The sequence below is a fragment of the Varroa jacobsoni genome, unplaced genomic scaffold (genome assembly GCF_002532875.2).
Source record: "Varroa jacobsoni isolate VJ856 unplaced genomic scaffold, vjacob_1.0 scaffold_1307, whole genome shotgun sequence".
Lineage (NCBI taxonomy): Eukaryota > Metazoa > Arthropoda > Arachnida > Mesostigmata > Varroidae > Varroa > Varroa jacobsoni.
Window position 1 is genome coordinate 19,949 of NW_019214209.1, and position 22,844 is coordinate 42,792.

Consider the following 22,844-nt stretch of genomic DNA (forward strand, 5'->3'; position numbering starts at 1 on the left):
ACATTACTAAACACCAAGACCCAGATTTTGTGGATAACCGAATGCGACTGTTTAGTAGCATTGCTCAACTCCTCAGGTTCATATTCTGTAGGGCAGTCCAGATATAATGCATCCTACAGCATTACATTTTATACGTCGATACTCTTTTATGCCTACCGTTCGCCGTAACGCTACATATATATTTCAACATGTAATATATATATGCATGCTGACTAATCTTTGATTCATCCGACTAAGTGGGCGTCTAACTCTTTTACTATCCACGCCCACCCAATGCCTAAACAGTTAGATGAAAAACAAATCAATGGCCATTTCTCGCCTCACTGGTGAGTTCGGGTCAAGTATTTTATAGAGCTTTTTGCTGACTTACTTGTTGCATCCGTCTCGTCTCTTTGGCTATATGTATTTGTCGGAAGCGAACGACTGATGTATACGCAAGCTTGTTTAGCCAGCCAACTTGCCCCCATAATTCAAACCAAAATTCAGTAGTTAGCCGGAAACTTGCCCCGACTCCAAGACAGGCCCTGTTGCTCCGAATACACTTGGCGGTAAAGGTCGTCAAACTCGTCCTGAGACCGCGGCTGCCATCAGTTATAGCAATAGCAGTAGTAGTAGTAGTAGTAATATGTACTCATAGCTGAATATCGGGTGATCGCGTTGTTGATGGCGATCTCCTCTTCTCATCAGCTTAATGGTCGAGCAGGCTGGGAGGAGGGACTCACCGGCCGTTTCGCTGGCTTACAGCACCGTTAGCTATCAGGAAAGAGTCAGCAGGAGGAGGAGGCAGGCAAACAGACAGACAGTCAGAGTCCCCGTTACGTAAATTAAATTGCCACCGAAGTGTGTTATGGGTTTGGTTGCTGCTGCTAGCGCCGCCGCCAATGCTCCCCGGCAGTAGCGATGCCGCTGTTCCTGCTATAAACGCTACGCTACATGAAATGTCTGTGAGATAGGTCCTTCACACGCATTTTGCTCTCGCGTAAAGTGTCCGTAAAACCCAGCGATCTTCGCGTCTTCCGCGTTAGTGGCCTCATAAGAGTCTCGGCTTGGGAGCGCCGGGGGCTGAGGGGGTGCAGAGAGAAGATGGTATCAGGATCAGGATCTGGATCTGGCAGGCCGCTCCTCCTTTCTATGGTTCTCGCCGAGTTGAGGTTAAGGATCGTTTCTAACTTCTAATATCGGATACGGTCGTGCCACGAGCATCCCTCACCGTTCTCGCAAAATCAGAGTTTTCCTTAGTCGTGTGCTATGCCCGCGTGTTCAAGCCTTAGTTTGCACTATCTTTTCTGATTGGTGTCTTAATGCCGGTTTTGATGTAGGATGGGAGTCTGCGGTACAACTGTGGGCACAATATACGTAATATGTATATGATATATGTAATCACAATGAGTGATCCTCGTTGCGATAACGATGACAAGGAGATAACGATGCGGCAAATGATAATGAGGCTTTGATATATAGATAACAGTGTGAAATAGATAGTTACGTGTAAACGTAATGCGCCTTAATTGGATGCTCAGATGATAGGGCTGTAATGGAATTGATTGTCAATGATAGTAGTCACAAGGTTTGAGAAAAAAAAACTTTTTTTTAATTAATTTTGTAAAGATGCCGCATGATAAAGCCTAAGTGTCACGTCACAAATAGACATTTTCACTTAGAAGAGTATACGAATACGTACATTTACATACTATGCCTATCAGTCTATGAATATCAATGTGAAGATGTGGCATGATTAATAATTATCGAGCACATGTGCTGCAGAGATCTACTCATTTTCGTTTTACTTTCGTCTCCTTAAAAGTGACGAAAATTTAAGATTAATGCTATAGATACTCTGTACTGAAATCGATATCAGTGCTCTTAAAATAGGCAATAGGACGATGTTCTTTTGTATCAAAGCCTAAATCAACCAAAACCTAAATCAGTAGGTTATGTCAGCTTTTCGAAACTATTATCACTGTATAATCAAGCACAAATATTTTTATCTAACTAAGCATTATCTATATTGGCAAATCTTCTGTTCTATCTACTGTTCGCAGTTTTTCGATTGTTAGTAGCGTAGCTAGGGCATATTTATGGAAGAATTAAGCGCCATTGGGGTTGATCCTGGCTGGTACTCCTGGACACTGAGTACTATACCACCGTGCTCTCTTTTTTTCCTGCATTTAGAGGGCGAACTTTATTCGTTTCGGAATTTCTCTTGCGGGAATGCAAACATCTGCTAGTCATCCAACCGGCCATTTTCTTTCCACCCTTTGCTTTACATTTTGTGTCTTTTTCCTTTTTGCACCCTAGACAAAACTCTTTTCCTAAATCTAGAGACTAACCAACATAACTAACGAAAACCTTTCCTGGATGTGATGGTCACTCGATGGAGAAGTCGTACTTGTTCTATACAGGACTTTGATCGCTAGCTTCAACTAATTAGTTAGTGTGCGTTCTAGAAACACATTAGAGCAAGCTCGGAATCAATCAGTGCTCAGCTGGGAACCAGTGAAATCCAACATTTATATTTATCACAACTTTAATTGAATATAAATACAGTTTATGCTCTTGCATGATTGTTGTTCAAAATCACTCGTATATCACTGACACTCGACTTATCAAGATACACAAAGGTTATGATAGATAAAACAGATCAAGCAGTAACGCAACAGATCTCTCTCCAACACTCTTACGACGTGATAGTTATTTTCCTACCGGTTGTCTCAATCAAGATCAGAACCCGCTTCCACCCAAAGCTCGATACACCCTTTAGCGAAAACGACCACATCACGAACGTGATGCTGCCTGTTCGCAGGCAAACATCAGTGAGTTTCTGATTTAGGTAGCTGTAGTAATAGTAAGCCATCTTAAGCCATATCCAGACACATAGCCATGCCACGGGGCCTGCTGGTGCCGTCCCTGTTGAAGCTGCCCAAGGGGTTAGTATACATTTAGAAAAGATGTCACGCAACGACGCCGATCTGCTACTGCTGCTGCTGCTGCTTGGTTGTGTACGAGCAGGACTAAGAGGGCTGTAAGGTGTAGGACGAAGCGAATGTGCTGGACCAGATGTACTATGTTCTGTATTTAGATTGGCAGCAGGTTGGTTTGTTCCCTGATTTTTGCTTTCCTGTCTGCATGCGATGTCTGGTGCTCAAACATTGGTGCATAGGATCGTTGTTGTCATAACGGCGCAGTACTAGGAACGTTTAGTTTTGCCTGCAGCCTCCTCCTGCGTGTATTATGGGCCACGACAGGGCCTAGACTATAACAAATGAACATTCTCCATGTGCATGCGCGTTGTATAAGGGTTGTGTGCGGTTTACGCGGCAGACGTTTCTACATACGCGATTAGAGTTTGCACGCTGCCCCAGCCTCCGCCCTAGGCATCGTATGCATCAACCGAATATGCGTTGCTCCTTTTTTCATTCTTTTTTTCTCTCCGCCTCCTGGCACTAGAAGCAATCGCGGGATCCTCTGTGTACATCATTCGTTTTGCTAGCCGGCTTCGGCCTTCTCTTAGGTTTAGGTTATCTCTGTATCTGTCTTTCGTTCGTCCTTTCGGCAGCACGCAGTATTTACCTTTCAAACACCCCTTCATTTTCGTCTGTTCGCTGCGTCCATGCCCGTTCAGCCCATATATGAAAAGGTGACAGTGCTTGGTTTTCCTACATTTTCTGCCTCCTAGTTTGTTCTAGTGTGCCGGCAGGTGTATAGCCGTTCAGTATGCGTGCCATGGTGTCCAACAATAGGGTACGGATGGTGTACGCCTGCTTGCCGCCATCGGTAGCATATGGGCTTACATAGTTGTCGCGCCATCGTTCAGTTAGCTGTTGGGATCGGCACAGCGAAGCTAGAAAGGGCTTAAATAAAACGGACCTGGGACTTCTTTAGATCCTCTAGCCCCGAAATACCCTAACATCCGAAATTTTCAAAAGGAATGGGTTGCCACAGGGAACTGTTTGGCAAGAAATGCATGCTAACCATTGGCAACGATGACGTTTGATGTCGCAAGAAATAATCGATTGCAACGACGTAGCTTTCCGTGGCATTACTGTCCAAAGAGTACTGAACAACCAGTCCAGGCTGAGTTAGGTCTTCCTCAGATGATGGCGAATGGCTTATTGACGCGTGGAAACGTAGGTATGGTTCTGTCTGACTGTTGTCTTTTCCAGAGGACGAAAGGATCAAGCAGGTGATGTCAATGGTAGCGTCCTGTTGTTCAAAACTGGATACATAACAAACATATGTCCTTAGCTCGGGTTTTGCTTTTGTTTTACGCACAGACCAGAAAAAAATCCCTCAAGTAGACGCGGTCGTTAGTCGAGGCTATTCTTTGCGAGAAACTTTCCGTTCGAGATACCTTTGGTGCGGTTTATATATTTTCTAATCGCTTATTATTTTATACGGATTTATGTTGGCGGCAATATGCGATAAACAATTAAAGAATAAATATTTGTCCCCTATATGTGATGGATAACCAATCGGACGTAAGTGCATCGAATACGTATATATTGATTGTATAGAATACCTCCAATTTTAAGCTATCGACAGTCACTATATGTGATATAATTCTAAGGCAATCAAATAAGACAAATAATGCAGTCATCATACGACCCTTACGTAGGAGATTTTTCCGCTTTTGTTGATTTCTATCTGGGTCCGCATTTTCTTGTCAAACAACCGACTAACCCAGGCATCAGCGTCGCCTCTAACAAGGTCCCCTCACCGCGCTGACGGCTGGGTCGAAGAATATGGACTTTATAAGAGAGAGTGATAACGAGTGAAAGCAGGAGCTCGCCAAGTGTTCGTGCACTAGTATTTCAGATAAGCCCGTTGGACAGAATGGCAAGCTTATCTGAGATGCTCATCTGACGACGCAAGTGCTCAGACCCAGTAAGCATGTACCGTGTAAGTGTGACATCAGCGGATTGCTGTAGCCATCATTCTTCATCAGGCTAGCAGTCGGCGGACAACTTGCCCTCGCAAGATAAGCTCGTTTGTTGTCTTCTCAAAGCCGCCGATGGTGACCCGAACCAGCATCAACTATAGTCTAGAACGGCTGCTCATAAAGAGCAGTAGCAGTTGCAGGAGAACCAATGACTACGTGAGACACAACAGTACAAAGAAAACCGAAAAAGACGAGTCTGCGATGAGCGACGAGTCAACATGGTTCCATCGGGTTTCTTGTCGCATTTCCCTATCTACTTGTCTGTATATGACTTGATTTAGTCAGTAGACGGTTGGTATAAGACGACCAACCAAGAGAGACTGTAAATGTAAGCGGAAAGGGATCTAGCATTGTATGAAATGGCTTGCCGATCTCTCAAGGCAGTCTAGGACACCCATGGGGGTCTGACTGCTTGGGCATTAGCAGCAGGATCGTCAACCGTCGGTCTGGGTCGGACCGAACCCCCGATGTAGGCTAACGTGAGTTAGTGCGTTTGGCAGCCAGAGTCGACGACAATGCCCAAACAAAAAAATGTCTAGGGTGTGGGATAGATATTCTTATGCAGCAGAATAAGATGACTACTCGTATATTCTCACATTCTAGAGTCTCCCAGTATACCCTACAGGGTTTGCTATCATTTACACATGGAAATGCCCGCGGAACGTTCTCGCCAGACAAATTTTGTGAGCAAAGTCGTAGCGGCATCGTCTCTTGTTGTTTTTTGACTTGTGTGTGAACGGAACACTGACGGAGACAGCTGTTAGTGCCGTATCCGATAAAGCTTTTTAGGTTTATATAATAAATTAGCTTTTATTTCTTTTCGAATTCGCTCTATGCGGTTATTTTTTTGTTCATAATCAGCTAGAGGTTGCTTTCGTGAAATTTGAAGGTATATATAAAATTTTAACTTATGTTAACTTAACTCGGTATTCTATTTTGTATAATAGGTTGTTGAAAAGTATTTACTGTTTTTCCAGCTAAAGCACTTGAAGGTCGCTTCGGATCAGCGTTAGTGTCATTTCAAAGTCGAGATTTAACAGTAGTTGATGAGCGCAAGTTATTGAAATCCCTCTATTTAGATTTAAGATAGAGCGCCTTGAATATGAGTGAACCTGAATATGAGTGAGATTTTTCAAAAGTTAACTATATTTTATTACAATAAAAACACAAATGTTGCCCAGGCCTATAAAAAAAATTGTGCTTTGTATGGTCCAGATGCGTTATGAGGCCAAAGGTGGATATTCTAACGTGGACGATGCTCTCTGGTGTTACGGAAAAAATCGATTAAATTATTGCAAAAGTTTATCAAGACCGACGCCTGGGTAGCCATGATATCGCCAAGGAACTAAACAAGCATCACGAAATAGTAAAACTGTTTCATTTTTTTTTTGTTACCATTTATTTTATTTTTTATTATTTTATAATGTTATTTTACCATTTAGAGGTAGCTGACTACAAAAAAAAAAGGCTCGATATTTGGGTGCAACACGAGTGTGGCAGAATAACTTGCTCCATTGTATTTTCATCTGCAAAACTCTATAAGAACGAAATTGAGCCATTTCTAAAGCAGCTTAGGCGAAGTAGCAAAGGGTGAATCGTATCGTTATATGAAGTAATGTGTAACTAAAAAAAAAAAACAAAAAACTTAAAGATATACTTTGAAATCTGCGGAAGAGCCAGACTGACGCCAAAGAAGGTAATGCTATATGCTCGGCTGGATTGGAAAGGAACCATACGTTACGAGTCAGTTGCCGCCTGGCAGAATGATTGAATTGAATTTGTATTGTTAACAACCAACAAGATTACAACAAGCCATTGAAAAAACATGGATCGAAACAGAAAATACGTCGTCTTCCATCATAGCAATGCCGGATCACATACATATTTAGCTACCTGAGAAAAAAATTGCCATACAAAGTTTTGTTGCAAAGTCCAGATTTTCTACAATAACAGTACCACCTTTTTCGACCTTTGCAGAATTCCCCCAATGAAGGTATGCAAAGATCACATGTCGCAATTTTTTCGCCTACAGAAATGCTACAACGACGGGACTGTGAAGTCTCTAGAAAAACAGCACAAGGTCGCTAGTCAAGGTGATACGTATTTAGTTAAATAATTTTAAAACAAAAAAAAAGAAAAAAACTTACACCCTGGCTTCGAACCGGTCGATAGTTTTTTGACAATCCAATAGTGATATATTTCACGTAACGTTTGTCTTCGTCGTTGTGCGGAGCCTTCCACATGAGAACGCGTAAAGTGGGAGTAAACACATTTTGTTTCGATGAAATAATGGTTAACAGCAGCACCAAACATGAAACCTAAAGCTCACGTCTGAATAATACGAATGTACAAAATAACGGTATCGAAAAACGCAGAATGAATTAGATAACGAGCACCTTCTTTGAACTGCTGTTCGTAAAGATAATATTGGATTTTGTCGACTTGTCGATGCGTACCTTCTAGCGCTGTACACTGTAGAAAACATCTATAATTTTTATATTTATTTTATTTTAACATGTACCACGGGAAGGATAGTACGAATGTGTGACAAGGGCAGGGCTATTTAGAACTGCATTTATCCAAATACGACGCTGGGAGCGCGGATTCGTATTGCCACCAGAACTGTCTTTGTCTTAGACAGCGATTAGACCAACCTACAAGAAGTCTCGCACCAGTTCGACATGAACAACCTATAGTCAGTATGAGGGCAAAATTGATCTGGGAAAATTGAATTAATTTTCCGAAACCACTAAATTAATAGAATACCTACTTTTAATATACACTTTGTATCCATAGCACTAGGAAATGCTTTTTTTCAAAAAAAAAGTGTGTGTTTATAGCAGAAATACAAATATCACTGATAGGAGTCATAGTTTTATTGTTTTCTACTTTCTATTTTTATTATTAATTAATTTCCTGAAGCGAAATTTAATCCAATAGCTGAAAACTGGCTTAGCCCGCTCGCATGAAGTAAATCAGGGAGAAAAGGTCCTATGTCTGGGCCTAGGTTCGGAACCTTATTTAACCCACGAAGCCTAGCTTTATAAACATAATGCTACATGTTCTTACAAATAGTTTGAATGTGTGACTACTGAACCTGATAGAGTCTAGCTAAGAATATATTATATATAGTTTTTTGCACATGTAAAACACATTTTTCACCTTGCTTGGATAGAACTGGCCGAAAACCATCGATTTTTACCTGTGTGGCGTATACCTCACTATCTGAAATCCCATCTTCTAATTTATGCGTTGTCGAGCTTCAGAGATCTTCTTTAATCTTGCACTCACCTTCGAATCAACCACATCAAGTACATAACGTTCATGGCGTATGCCGCCGATTTAATTCTAAGTTTCTATTCTATCTAAGGGTCACTCGTGCTTGGTTTAAATGCATTATTTGTTTCTCCATCATCCGCAAATGGCGATCGATAATCGCTCATTCAAGGGACTTGGGACTCTACAGGGACTTGGAGACTGCGAGATGTTTATTCACGTCGTTATCTCTCTGCCATCCTTTTTTTACACTGTTTGTGTTTCCAATCGACTTCGTTCATATAGAGGATAGCTGGAGGCGGCAATATTTTCTTTTTTTTGCCCCAAACTCTTTACTGCAGGCCTGCGATCCGCCCACTCAGCCGCTGCTAGCGATTACGCCTCATTGAAGTTCAAGCGTGGACTCAAGCTCCGCGCTCCGATAAGGACAGAAGGGGCGGAGAGGTCGCCAACTGGCGCCACAAGGGACCTGTCCTGGCATTCAGAATTTAAAATTCTACTTCGTCGAAATGAGAATCATACTGAATCTATTAGACATTTATTTGTAAAATCATTGCAATTCTTTGAGGTAGTTTTCAATCAAGATGATGGGCTGAAACGTGCAACTTTTGTGGTCAGAAAATGTCTGTCTGCGGTCGGCATTTGGTTTAGGGGGAATACCGGACGTAATTTATTACATTGAGTAAGATACGAGCTAAGCTCGATTATCGTCTATCGTTATAGTGCGTATCAATGTATCTATTTTCACGGACAGCCTTTACCAGAATTAGTTAGTACTAATACAAAAAAGTATACAGTAAACTTCTATTCGTACCGTTTACTTGATAAACAACTCGCTAGCGACATAAAAATGGATATGGCATATATAAAACTCTGTAAAACGTAGTCCGATGCCGCTGAGCTTTTTAGAAGCATTAATCGCTTAACCTAGTACAAACAGTAAAGTTTAGAATCTATGTAACATCTTTAATAATCTATTACGCATTATCACCTATCATACAATGAGCCTTGGTGTTCGACTTTTATCGAATTTAATTTCCTTATCATTGCTGAAAATAGATAAAAACATGTATGTAGTTGTCATAAAGGTTGTACGAGTCTTACTGAGTTTAACAAATTTAAGAGGTTTACTACATGTCCTAAAAATTGAGCACGAGCGATATGATATCAATTACGATTTCACCCGCATTTTAAACGCCCATATGTACTGCCACACTTGGGGCGACCTGGTATCCTGCAGAGTCCATGCTGGAACTGAGGCATAGCAGAGGGAATGACGACATATCTGAGCAGTTAGTTTGTCATCGCATTCAAAGCAATGAAATAACCACCAATGTTCGCGAATTATCGGTCCCGGTTTTTATGGTCGGTCTTAAACGCCTCCGTTGCTGGGAGCTGAAAGCGACGACGTGGGCCTTCGAACAACAGTAATGAGTCGGCTAGGAGACACGCGCAGCGATTTCGGATTACTGTGTATGGTCCAAGTGCTCTTTTGATGCTGGAGACTTTAAGGCGAACTAATTTTTTGACGTTCTCCGTCATGACTTCTGACTAAATAACGCGTACCCTCTCACAGCTACCTTGAGGTTGAATAAGCCGAGAGCGGTTAGAGATATACAAGCGATGAAACGATTTGATCACCCATCCAGCAATTACTGTCTTCCTACATCCTTCAGTGGGGCGCACATGGGCCGTTCGCGGAGAAGACCAACCCTAAGTACGGAAACTGATTAACAAAGGCAAGAGACGACCCGGCGAGGTATAGAATCTCAGTAGTAGCCGTCCTGTCTTCCCCTCTAAAGTTCTTTGCTCTCGTCTTGATCAGATTTGCGGTCAATCCCATACCTCTTTTTGCCGCACGAACCCAGACTAGAACTTGCTGCACCTGGTTCTATATCACCAATTCGTCGGCATACAAGATGATTTCGTCTGGTTTCCTCGGCTCTGCTATTTGATCAGAAAAAAACATCAACAAAATGCAGAATAAGAGTGAGCTTGTGTTGTTCCCCTAAGCCAGGCCCGTTATCTGTGTGAAAGACGGACGTTGAGACACTCCGTTATTGATGGCTTTTCTATAATCTTGTACAATCGCAGTAAGAAGGTTAAGCACATTCATAGGGGCTATCTCGGCGACTGTGAGCATAGCTTTGTCTTTAGACGCCATGTCTGTGAATACTTATTAAATAGTGTCATTTAGCACGGTGCCAGAACAACCGCGAAACTGAGATAGTCGTCACAGGCTCGATCTGGAGTGGAGGTTTTTTCGTTACGTAAGCGTCCAGACCCTTACTTTAGTTCCGGTGCCATAAAGTCCTGTTGAAAGATATCGCGTTCTATTGAGACACTCCTTTCTCACGCTACAGCGAAAGAGAGCATTGCGCGTGGCATCGTATTACGTGACGTTGGCATCTCTGAGAAGTTATTTATGAAGTCTGAGTAGCTGACTGAACGAGCCAGCCGTGGTACGTTAGCCATTTTTACAGTTAATGTTCTGCATTGACGATCAAATGGATCTCCAGCCGTTCAAGATATTGTTACCTTTATGACACATACGCTTTTCGACAAATAATTTTAAAAACGGAGGTTGAAGGTAACTCGGCCTAAAAGTTATCTGGGCCCGCCGGGAAGGGTTGTAAGTATAGTTAAATTATGGTTTATGCTTCCGAACGGACGGAGAGGTCATACTTTTGCATTCCAATACAAAGAGAACTTCGTAAGTGCGTTCCAGGAGGTTGTCCACTTTTAGGCGCCACGGCGGATGTTGGGGTCTGATAGTCCGTCCAGGACAGTGAGAGCTATCGCTATCGATATGTGGGAACAATGACTTTCATCCTGAGACTTTACCTAATGCCTGATTACGCTCATCGCAAATGTATCCATAACGGACCCTCCTGCATGTCCTAGGAAATTTGGTGCTAAGATGGAATTGACAATCGAGTAACCAAAAGTAGCATGCGTGTCTTGAAGGGCCATAGTACGACTTGAGTTCGGCTGGTCGAAATGGGCGTTGAGGTCGCCGGCAATGTCCCGAGGAGAGGCAGAGTGAGAGGACAGCGCTTTTAACTGATAATATTCTAGTTAGCCCTCAAAACAAACGACCTAGGTACTGTTTTTTCACTGTAATACAAAACCAATATTATAAGCTGTGAAAGAAGGCCATCGACCTAAACCAAAAACTACCTTTTTTTGCCCGCAAGCGAACAACCTAGGCTACAGGAAGTTCTTTCAGGAATGTTTTGCCCTTTGAGAAGCCGGCCTTCGTTAAGTTTTCTGCTGCGCTTATGAAGTTAGTGGGTAAAAAAGAATACGCTTTAGCTATGGCAGTAAGTGCTAGAACATTGTTCTACCTTTGTTGTTATTAATCCTTGTTGTGCTCCGTTGCCAGGAGGAGTTTTCGTTCATGAAATAATACCAAAGACGCGTGAAAAGGAAACGAGTTATTTTATTTCGAAAAATTCCTATAAAGAAAAATTCCTATATAGGTCCTATAAACCGTTCGCAAGCATAATTAGTAGGCCGAATACCCTGTAGCGCTTTGTTTTGACTGATACGGTTCGGACGACCCCACATTCAATTCGACACATTTAGATGAATCGATATAATATGGAATGGCTGGCACCTTTCATTTCGTATTTTTTATGCTAGCTGCGACCTTCAAATGCCTCTGGTTTGTTTTGGTGGGCATTGTATTTTGCATGTAATAATGAAAACATAACACTATGTTCAATCCATGCTCATAAACATAATATGATCATTTGTTGATTTTTTTCTTTTTCGTGTAATCAAAATAAGCGGATACGCTCGTTCTAAACTTCCTCGTTACTCACCCGTAGTTCTCACTCGCTCGAAATAATGTTATGCTTCGCGAATCTCACTACAACTTGTATGTTGTGCCTGAGAAGCTACGAAAGTTACCTCTTAAACTAAACTCATGACTATGCTCTATAATATTATATAATGGTAAAAACGTTTACGACGGTCCAAGCGTACACGCTATTCGACGGAACGAGCAGTATCTAGGTGAACCGTGTTGATAGTGCCACCAATAGGGAACTCTGTGTCATTTATGAGAATTTCCTACACTTTTAACTATCAGCGACATTACCATGGTAAACATATCCTAATGAGCATGATCCGTACGTATTGTTTGCGTTCGATAACATCTTTTAGGTTTTCATTTATCGTTAGCTTTCTTCTGTTCCGCCCTACGCGGTCTGTTTGCAACGACACGGTGTTCAGCATGCTCATAGAAGTTAAACATGCAACTTAGTTATTAGAACATATATTCAAAATAAGCCATACACGTTTTAGTCTAATGATACCTTGGGATGGGATTTCGCTTGGGCGCCCAAGCGGTTGCGTAAGTACAAAAGAAAGCAAAGCAATTCTGCTTTTCCATTTCTACTGGAACCTTTTCTTCTGTCAACAGCTGTCTGCTAGGCTAACATATTCCGTTGTTTAACCTCTGCTTAATTCTTACTAGCTAGCTACCTTAAGAGAGTTCTTCAGAGCGCATCAAGTGACCTAAAACAAGGAACAACTGCCGCAGGTGCAGCAATAAGCCCTGTCCCATATTTAAATTCGTCACTTCACATTAGCTTTTATTTTTTTGGGTTTGGAACAGTCATAGGTGTCCTGAAAATTTTCTGATATTTCTCAGTCGCTTCCGTTTCTTAGTATATCTTTGATTGATGATTAAAGGATAGCAATCGAACAATAAGGTACTATATATATATATATATATACATACATATAAATTGTAAACAAAATAGAAAAATAAGATATCTGGCCATTCACTCACCAGAAGCTTTTACTAGTACCTATGCCCCTGTTAAATTTCGTTCCAGCTTTTAGAATACCATTCTAAATCAATCAGATTACAATCAATTAGACATTAAAAACGCGCAATTCATAATGCCGATTGTTGATCAAAAGATATTTTAGCGATATTCCTATAGATCAGTCCAAATCGGCACAGGTACGTAATATCAAAATTTTTATTGCCACCACCGTCCTCGAATTAATGGACCACGCATTTAATAACATCATACAGAGCTTCTGAGAAGCTTAGCCACATTATTGTGGCACAACCTTGTGAGTCTACTCCTTATTATTTCCTAATTGCGCCTTTGTTATTTCGTTGTGGTTCCCTTAAGGGAGTAAACAGTGCCTACACCCGAACGTACATACGCACGCAGAGAAGATCGAGGCCTATCTTGTTCCTGACATGAGTCTCCCAATGGGCCGACTCACTGCCCAGCCGGCTCTGCATTTACATGTATATATTCGGTTCACGTAGGCCTATTGGCCTGGACGCAGGCCACTTTCGCAGCCGCAATAGGCAAGGCCAGCCCACGGTGTGATGGCTTGCTGAAAGTGAAGCAAATCCACCATCCTTAGACAGTCTGACAGTAACATCTCGTTGAGAAGCATCCTATCTTCCTTGGTTGATCTATAATAGACGATAATGGCCACGTGTTGAACCTGATTATCTGTTAGTAGCGCTAGAGTAAAGTTATGCATCTGAACAGGTAGCGCTGAGCAAAGCACCGTTTAATCAGCTTCAGGTAGATTCACGGATAAATTGGAATGGGGTAACATCTTCGTTGGTAATTCGTATTCTGCCAGATTTTGTAAATTATTCCAGCGTTTAGCCTGCATTTGAACAAATCCAATCTTTTAAAAACTGTTTTTACTCCAGGACAAGCGATTTTTTTTTCGAGTTTTTGCAGATGCTTATGCAGGTATTATTGAGCGCAATGCGAAACATTCAGATGAATAACTTATTTGGATGCAATGTACAATATCTGGAACTGGTGTAGTAATAGAAATTCGAAGTGACAAAACTTTAAGTATTATCCTCTAACGAACCTAGATAAACATGCATAAATGTAAGTTGACTAGCGTGATACACTTTACGCCGCGCACGATGGCGGTAAACGAAGTAAACGACGAAGACTACCCAAGTATAGAAAGTTCAAAGTGCAGAAAAGCTATTAACATATCTGCCCGTATATCACTCATTTATTGCCATCAGACACTCTTAGCAGGCAGATGAGAATGCTTAACGAAGAACGAAGAAATCTAAATATATGGCGATGGAATTGGCAACGAACTATCAAAATCAGCTCGTAGCTGTCGACCAAAAACACTTAATTACCAGCACTCGCATTGTTATCATAAAGGGTGTGTATACTATTTATATCGAAATTGTCAATGTGAGCTGTCTCAGGTCTAGCGCAGGTCTCATCTGTCTTAACCTTCATCGCTGCTGTCCTAGTTATATTTTCCTAACTATGCTCAACGCATTCCAATTAGAATACGGAAACATAAGAACCCTTGTGTCCACCTTTTCTTGCTCATGGTTTAGATGATTCATAAATATAGTGACGGCCACGCCGCCACGACTTGTAGCGATTAAGCGAACGGACGAAGAAATAAACAATGCCACGACGATTCCCTAGGCCGCGTACGGAGTTGATGGAAGGCCGTCGGTAAGCGCCACGACCGCTTACCATCATGATACACGCAAGTCGAGATGGTCCGATACAGAATTTGAGTCTCAATGGGCTCTAGTCTTTTGTCTCTATTCAGTAGTCAACCTATGGTTTTGTTCGCCTCGTGGTGCTTCAGATGTACGATGATACTGGAAAATCGAACGGCCCAAAGAAGGCGGTAAACATTAATAGCGGAATGCCCTTGGAGACCTCGTAGACGACTAGCTAATAATTGAAGGGACTTCCTTGGACAATACATATGAATGCGTACGAGTGCTTACCATCATAAATTCATTGAATTATTTTCCCGTGCTTGAGAAGCACTGTGAGCTAGTCTACGGCAACCTGTGTCATGATGCGACACGTAGGACCTATATCTACGTGTTTTCTTATTAGTTGCTTACAATGGTTGTTATTTTTAGATATTTAAAAAAAACGTTTACCAACCGAGTATACCACGTAAAATAACTCGACGTTCCTTGTATGTTCAGCGCTCACTTTGGTTTGAGATCGTACACCCTATGCGTCGCCTGAACTTGTTTCGCATGCGCGAATTTCAAAATAATCCGCGCCCATTTCTCGAATAAAGATGCACGCTACGCAGCGGGCAGCTGATGAACGAGTATCGTAGATACAGGCTATAAATATTATTTTCGAAGGACAGTATTTTTCGCGTATTAGTTTCCTTTCCCAAGTGTTTCGGATCAGCTCTACCCTATATGATAGATAGCAAAATAGTATGACTATGCGAACTTCAGCCTCTGTCAATTACCTGGCCAGCCTTCCTGTACCAGAAAGTTAGAGGAACATGCCTTTGCTTTCTTATCGACGTACCTGTTATTCATCTCCTTTGCTGTGTTTATATATCGACGGTTGCGTTAATTTTCCGGTATCCTGTTCGTGCAGGAAAAACCGGTCTGGTGTTGTTGTTGTTGTTGCTAAATTGTGTAACGACAGAAATAGCTCATCTGGGGAAAAACAAGGGCGTAGTAATTGTTAGTGTCGCTCGATCTTCCAAGCTAACCATCCTGGAATAGAACAGCTAACTATTATTTTACCTTATTAGAGACAAATTGGCTGCGAGCGCTTTGAACATCTGACTCACGCAAACATGAAATGAGGATAATTGGATTGTTTTTAATTAACCGGAAATTCCCCATCCGGCTAGCAGATTATTAACTAGTTGTTAGATAATTATAATTATAATTCGCTTGAAAAAAAACATTATAGTCGGCATTTTTAATAGCCAGCTCAGTGTCACTATCTAATAATAACGAAATAAGCTAAATTTAAAAATCGGCACTATTTAGGTTTTGTCAGCCTTCAAATCTCCGGAACGTCTTCTTAAAGTAGACTTTGAGAAGTGTAAGTCCTCCCCAAAGTTTCACTTCCCTAAATGGAGTAGAAAGGAAACATGAATTACGTTGCATCTCTACTCATAAGACGTAATTATACTTGCATGAAAGTAATTGTTTTTGTTTATGTTACGGACTGCAGTTCTCCGTTAGTCGTATTGTATACGAATAATTTTTATAAGTTACAAAGAAAAACCTCTCCATCGCTCGCACTACCCTTTTTTCGCCATACAATTGTGCCGATCTTAACGCGCACCGACAACAGCGGGGCATACGCCCTGTGGGGTTCATAGCAGAACAACCCTGCAACCGCTTCCGCTTTGGCTACTGACTCATTATCGCCGCGCATAAGTGTCGGCTCGCTCGCTGGCTTGCTTAGAAATAGAAAAAAAGAAGTCGCTTTCGGAAAGAAGATTGAATCATTTTTTGGGAAAATGCTGTGCTATTTGAATCCCTGGAAATAAAAATTGGCTAAAGTAAGCGATAAATAGAAAGGCCTGCGCGTTAATTACTCTCAGTTAGCCAAAGCACTTCGCTGTGCACTTGTCTGGCCGATGCGCGTCAAGTAAGAGGAACCTATGTATCGAAAAGAACATCCAACTCGAAAGAAGAGAAGGCAGACCAGATCGCCCGTTGCCGACTTCACTACTTCTCGCGGCTGGGCCAAGTCGGCGATTGGATGCTCTTGCCGAAGCAACAATTTGCTAATGGGGTGGATTGAGGTAACGCGCCTGGACGATGGAAGCCTACTGGAGCACTTAGACGGCTACAGTCTACTAACGTACAGGCACGCAGATGCATACACGAAGTATCCATGAGCAAACTTTAAATTTCTACCGTAAACAGGTAGAGGAACATTTTGGAAGATCGAAAATTCTGGCCGAACTGTGTTTGTTTGAGTTAACAACTTATATTGTTTTGTAATAAATGTGTGTTATATTGTGATGAAATAACAAAACAATAAAGGTATGGTGGCAGTGCTCATCTCCGGATAAACAATAAACGGGCGCTATCTGTTTCGGTCAGTATTGTGCATTGGAAATTGGATTTATACTCGCCATACGATAAGACTTCTTTTTATAAGCCTTTTTATAAGCTTCTTTTTATATATATAATTTTATATAAATAAAACTGAGCGACAGTGGTTAACACTCTAACATATGCTTTGTTTTGCTAACCGTACATATGTGAAAGAAAGCTATACAAGCTTTTACGACCGTCCAATATGTTTTCATACAATTTTATGTTTTGCGCGAGGTGTAAATCACGTACCTATTTGATTCAAGATACATAGAGTAGAATCCTAAGAAGTACATAGAACTGTGTTTGCTCGTTTTAATATATCATCCCATCGACCTGTTACAACAACCGACAACGCAGCGAATCCTATAGAAAGGGGATAGTAACCCAAAATTCTGAGGCACTAAAAAATGTGTACGTATAGAATGGGTTCCAAAAGCCAGCTTGGCTTCTATGTATCTACGTGGAACGGGTTACCGTGTATTAACTTCGCTGTGTCCCCGTTCTTTCCCTTGGAAAAGCGAGAGCCTAGCCCCATTTTCTGTACCCACTGGGCCTGTACACAAACAATAAGACTATAGTAATGTTGTTAATATAAAAATTGAATTGCAATGATGAAGTTTAGCATAAGATTATTTTCAACGGGTTCAGAAGAGTTGTTGGATACAAAAAACTTGTCTGGCTAAGCACGCTCAGCCAAAGGAAGCACTTCCTAAGAAGTAGATAAACATATTTCCTAAGCGTGGCACAACTCAGCTAATAGCGATCATATCAATAATCATAAGTTAGCAACGCATTTCATTACCTGCTCATGAACACGCAATATATCAACTCGATGTAATAGAACAGTAGGTAGGTATCGCAGTCTTTCACTACTATCATGTAGATTTGCCCTATGATATTGTAGATTTATATGTCTACGCATGGGAAACTGCTCCAAAATCACATCACTAAATCTTTTGTGTTAATGGCAGGCTTCGATGCTTATCTAACAGTGTAATAAAAAGTAAATAACTGAATAACGCAGGATTGTCCGGTGAAATTTTTGATTTTTATTTAGGCAAATTCAATAGCAGAAAAAGGTGCAACAACAGTGCTAATACGAACAGCACGAGTGTTACGCTAGGATAAGTTTCTAGGCCGTCCACAGCTGGATTCCGATCGCGCTTTGAAAACAAGTGAGTTCTATGTTCATCAGGCCAAGACTAGGTCTGTCCGGCGCTTTAAACAACGGAAAATGAATTAGTCGAAAGCTCGATAGATATATCATGCGTGGGCTCTCCGAATTGTTTTGGCTTTTGTGGCGGGGGGGGGGGGGGGGCTTATAAGACAAAGCCGAACAATGACCACATCGCTGTAACAAAGTCAGCGGTAAGGCCCTCTTGTGCAAGAGTGTAATCGTTAATTTCTACTAGGCAAACGAATAGAATCTTCCTTTTTCAACTTTTACGTCCTTTGTTATCCTATGTCGCTTGTAATTTGCGACATGTTCTATTAATCTCCGCATGTAGCTCTTTCGTCAAGTTAACCGAACTTAAAATTCAGCTGCTTTCCGCTCATGTCTCGACATTTACGAAGTCGTAGCATCGCCTAAGGCTGAATATGTGTCAACACTCCGCCAAAGGGCGTTGTGAGTCGCACACTGTCCACTGTCGTTTAAGATCAACTGCAAAGAACTACCCTTTCGACTGAGCTGACTACTCTAACCTAACCAGCGTCTTCGGCCATTTTCGCCTTTTCAGCTGTGAGTTTCTGAGTATCGTCTGTAGGATTTTAAGTGTGTGTACGCTAGGATCAACAATACTTTCTGACCCTAACGCCCTCCACGACAGCCGTCAACTGTCCCATGCTGAGTAAACAAGACCCTTCACTGTCCTTTGACGCTTCTGACCTCGAAGATTAGTATTCAGGCGAGAATTTGTCTTCAAGGCGTCTTTGAAATACCTTTGTTAAACCACGATCTCGTCAAGCTTTTCGTATGGCCGATTCTTTCTCTTAGAGGCGTTTCTTTTAAGACCGCTTCATTTTCTGCCTTCTCAGGGCAAACCCGGTTGTCTACATTCGTATTTTGACGATCTTTCCCGACGAAAACTTTGATGTTGGCTTCGTAATAAACTTCCGTATAGGGTCTCATTTTTCAGCTTAATTGGTGGCTGTTTGTGTTAATTCAAAGGTCAAACCAGTTCAAACGGGATGAGGAACTTTAGTAATGGTAACGTGGGCTACGCTTTTTTTATTCTCAGATCCGTCAGCTGTTTGCGCGCCTACCTCTGCTAGAGACACCCACTCTCCGACCCATCCGTTACGACAGCGGAAAGATGAAGAATGGACAGTGTTAAGCGCTGAAGAATCTGGGGTCTATCCAAACAAAACCATCGTAGCTCTTGTCATAACCGTAGCGCCTGGGGTCGAACAATCCCGCTGAAGCCATAAGCACAAGCATAAGGTATATCCGTGATATATTTTTGCGGTGAACGCCTTCGACTTCGCTAGCCGTTGTGGGTGCAGTTGCTGCTTCTACTAAAGTTTGCCTGTATAGGGCTCAATTGGACGACAGTGGACATTACCAAGAGAGACTGAGGAACCAACATTGTAAAACTCGGTCGAACGGTAGTGCCGCCGTCTTTTTAACTGCTTGGTGCCGGTACTCAAACTACGCCAAACTAAACTCAATGGTTTAGCTTATCTTGAAGCAATCTTCTTTTTTTTAGGCTAAGCCTAGCTTGGCCGTCAATCGTTCCAGAACCTAGTTTTACCTGCTATTAACATGAATTCTTTGTTCCCTACTCGTCTCGGAACGCATATATTCATTCCTTTTTCTTTTCGAATTACAGCTGCTGTTGATCCTCCTAAGTACCATATTGGCCCCGTTCTCCGGCTGCAAACGACACTGAAGGCGATTGTAGCGAAATCGTCAGTGTCGTGAAGATCTAATGCCACTGGTTTTCGCTTGTCCTTTCTGCTATCATAGAGTAGCCGTGGGGTTGAATTCGATTATACTGGAAAATAATTTTGGTCTCACGTGGTGCACCCGCTAGACTGGTACCTTCCTTATCATTTCTCTCGTTTCTTTTCTCATTGTACGGACGATACAATAGATGCAAAGTAAGAACAGGGAACGAAGGTAGCAGATAAAAGATATACAGGAATTTGGCTTTAGGAACTTCCCCCATAGTTCAACTCTATCGTTTAGCCTGTATCCGGACTATCGGGGGTGAAAGATGTACACACACCTACAACACTTCGACACGTTCACATATCAACGATAGGAGTGTGAGTGGTTCCCTCCACTCAATACAATATAATTATAAAACAAAGTGCTGTACAATACCTTCTAACATAGAAAACACGAAAGACGGGGTAGTTATACTCCATTGTTCGCGTTAGGAAATTTTTTGGACTATATGTGCGTTTTCAAGTGTCTTAACTATAGCAGGCAAGTAGATATTTTTCAGTTAAACGCTGAATTAATTAGGGAGTTTGTTTCTAAGGTTTTTGAAGTTAACTCGAACTAGTTCGTTTTTTAGGTCAGAACAGTTCATCAGCTGCCTGGGTACGCTTAAGGTACACGTGCCTACAGGATATCGCTCAGCTTCTGCTACGTGTCACAAACTCTTTTTGGCACGGAAAGGAGCATGGCGTATAGTGACACATATATGTATATTTAAAAACCAAGTTTTCCTATAAGCGATGTTATCTTATAAGTTCGCCTTTAATGGGATTAACAGTCTATACAAACAGCATATTTCATGCAAAACTCTTTCAAATGTGGGTCTCTAATTATGCCAAACCAAACCTTCCCCTGCATAAAACACAACAACAACAAACAACAAATATTACATTAACACGATTACTTGCCGAGTTCTGTATCCATAGGATTTTTTTTACATTACCTGTTCGTGCCAGGCGAGTAAGATACCGCCCACTAAACAGATGCATATATATATGTCGACGTCATGTAACACATATTGACGTTTCGGATTCCTTTCCATAAGGACAATCCTTACCCCTCTATAGCTACTGTTATAGTCTCGGGCTATCAGTGGGTCAGTGTGTATCGCCTACAGCCCTATATACGAACATGCACACGCAAACGTCCAGATCACAGCGGTGCTAATCGCTGCTAGGCCACCGTTTGTGATAGTGATAACGATAACAATTATAATAGTAATAATATTTTTTATCGTCGAGGCGCCAAGCTAGCGGAAAAACAAACTAAACGACAATATTAGGACGATGGGATATAACGGAACTAAGCAGGCGCGGAGCGGCTGCAAATCGAAGCGGCGCTACGGTAGGGCGGAAAATCCATGCTGTCTTTTTAAGCAAGCTTTGGCCGTATTGACGTACACTACAGTAAGGAAACTAGGTGCACCGCTGCCGGCGGTGAGAGTAAGGCAATCGAGTAAGGCAAGGCAAAACGGGCCAAGAGGATAGCAACACGACAAGAAGGACATGCCCGCTAATGTGCAGCAATAAAAAGGATCACCGAAATGAGCGACTTACTCGAACTGAAGTAAGAACGCACAAAAACCCCCTTACAGAGACTTATAGACCGATGAGCACATTTGTATTTGAGCACATACAGCAGTGACCTACATTGCTCAGACAGGAAGGATAGCGGTTCTGGCTGGCTGACCGCTTGTAAAGCATGGCAACAACGAAACAAAATGGTAACAGGCCAAGCGTAGACCAAGGGCAACTAAGAGGGGCTCTTTTACACTACTAGCAATAGTAATGCACTGGAAGAGGTGTGTCAGGAGTTGCACGAACTGTGTGCACAGATCCGAACGAGCAAATGGGGACCGGACGGACGCCCGAGAAGGAAGAACAGACGCTAATCCATGGGCCAATTCCGATACTTTTGGGGTGCCTACGTCAGGCTCCCGCATAACCGACCGTCATGAACCGCTTATCATGCTGTATTCGGATGGCGCTATCGGCCTTATTAGAAGGAGGGAGCTTGAAGCAAGCTTTTTTTAGGAAACTAATCTCAAAAACCCGCCACCGTCATTAGGAATTACTATTAGATATATAAACAAAACCTGCTTATATTCAGATTAGAACAGTAGAACTAGTGAGGCGTCACACGTGAGGCGTGTTGTTTCTGTACATTGAATCAAAAGTAAATATGACTAATAATATTATGAATTATTGTGTTAGCGAAAACAAATACGGACGCTACCTGCTGAAGACTCTGAAAAGTATTTTTTTTTTAAGTTCCCTTTCGATTCCTTTTCTAGTTCTTTAATTTCAATGCACCTTTGTTTAGGGATGGCGGTATTGCAAAAAAAAGTCGACCGATTGTACTCTATTATAACCCCTCGGATTTTTCATACGACCACTAGAGATGGGAGAAAAATCATATGACTGAACGCACTGCACTTTTGTGCAAGAACTTTGATTGCACTTTTTTAACTTTATTAACGTTCTTACATATGTGGCGCGACCATACCTTGAAATATACAAAAGTTTTGGTATAAATAGGCTTTTCAAAATTTGGGCAGAGAAATTCAGGTCTTTCCCTTAATACAACACATATAAATATGGCACAGCAGACTTTAGTAACACATATTATTTTCTATATTTCTCTTTTATAGTTAGCAAAATCTAAACATGTGACAATAACTGCGCTAAAATCACGAAAAGATTCTTCTGCTTGATCGGGATTGTTCAGCCGTTTAATGCAGACGCTGGGATACTGGCATCGCCTTATATGACTGAGTACCTCGGGCCCGTGATACCAATTCGCCATTT

At 41.8% G+C, this 22,844-nt stretch overlaps 1 long non-coding RNA gene across 2 annotated transcripts in view; it reads right to left on the reverse strand.

Annotated features, from left to right (window-relative positions):
- Positions 1 to 11,637: 11,637 nt before the first annotated feature.
- The window catches only part of LOC111268672 (uncharacterized), a 30,429-nt gene continuing 19,222 nt past the window's right edge, over positions 11,638 to 22,844 (reverse strand). For both annotated transcript variants that reach the window (XR_002685332.2, XR_002685333.2), the window contains 3 exons: positions 15,547 to 15,680; positions 15,160 to 15,350; positions 11,638 to 14,861 (listed from right to left, as the gene is read on the reverse strand). This is a non-coding gene — a long non-coding RNA (uncharacterized LOC111268672). The remainder of the gene's footprint in view (positions 14,862 to 15,159; positions 15,351 to 15,546; positions 15,681 to 22,844) is intronic.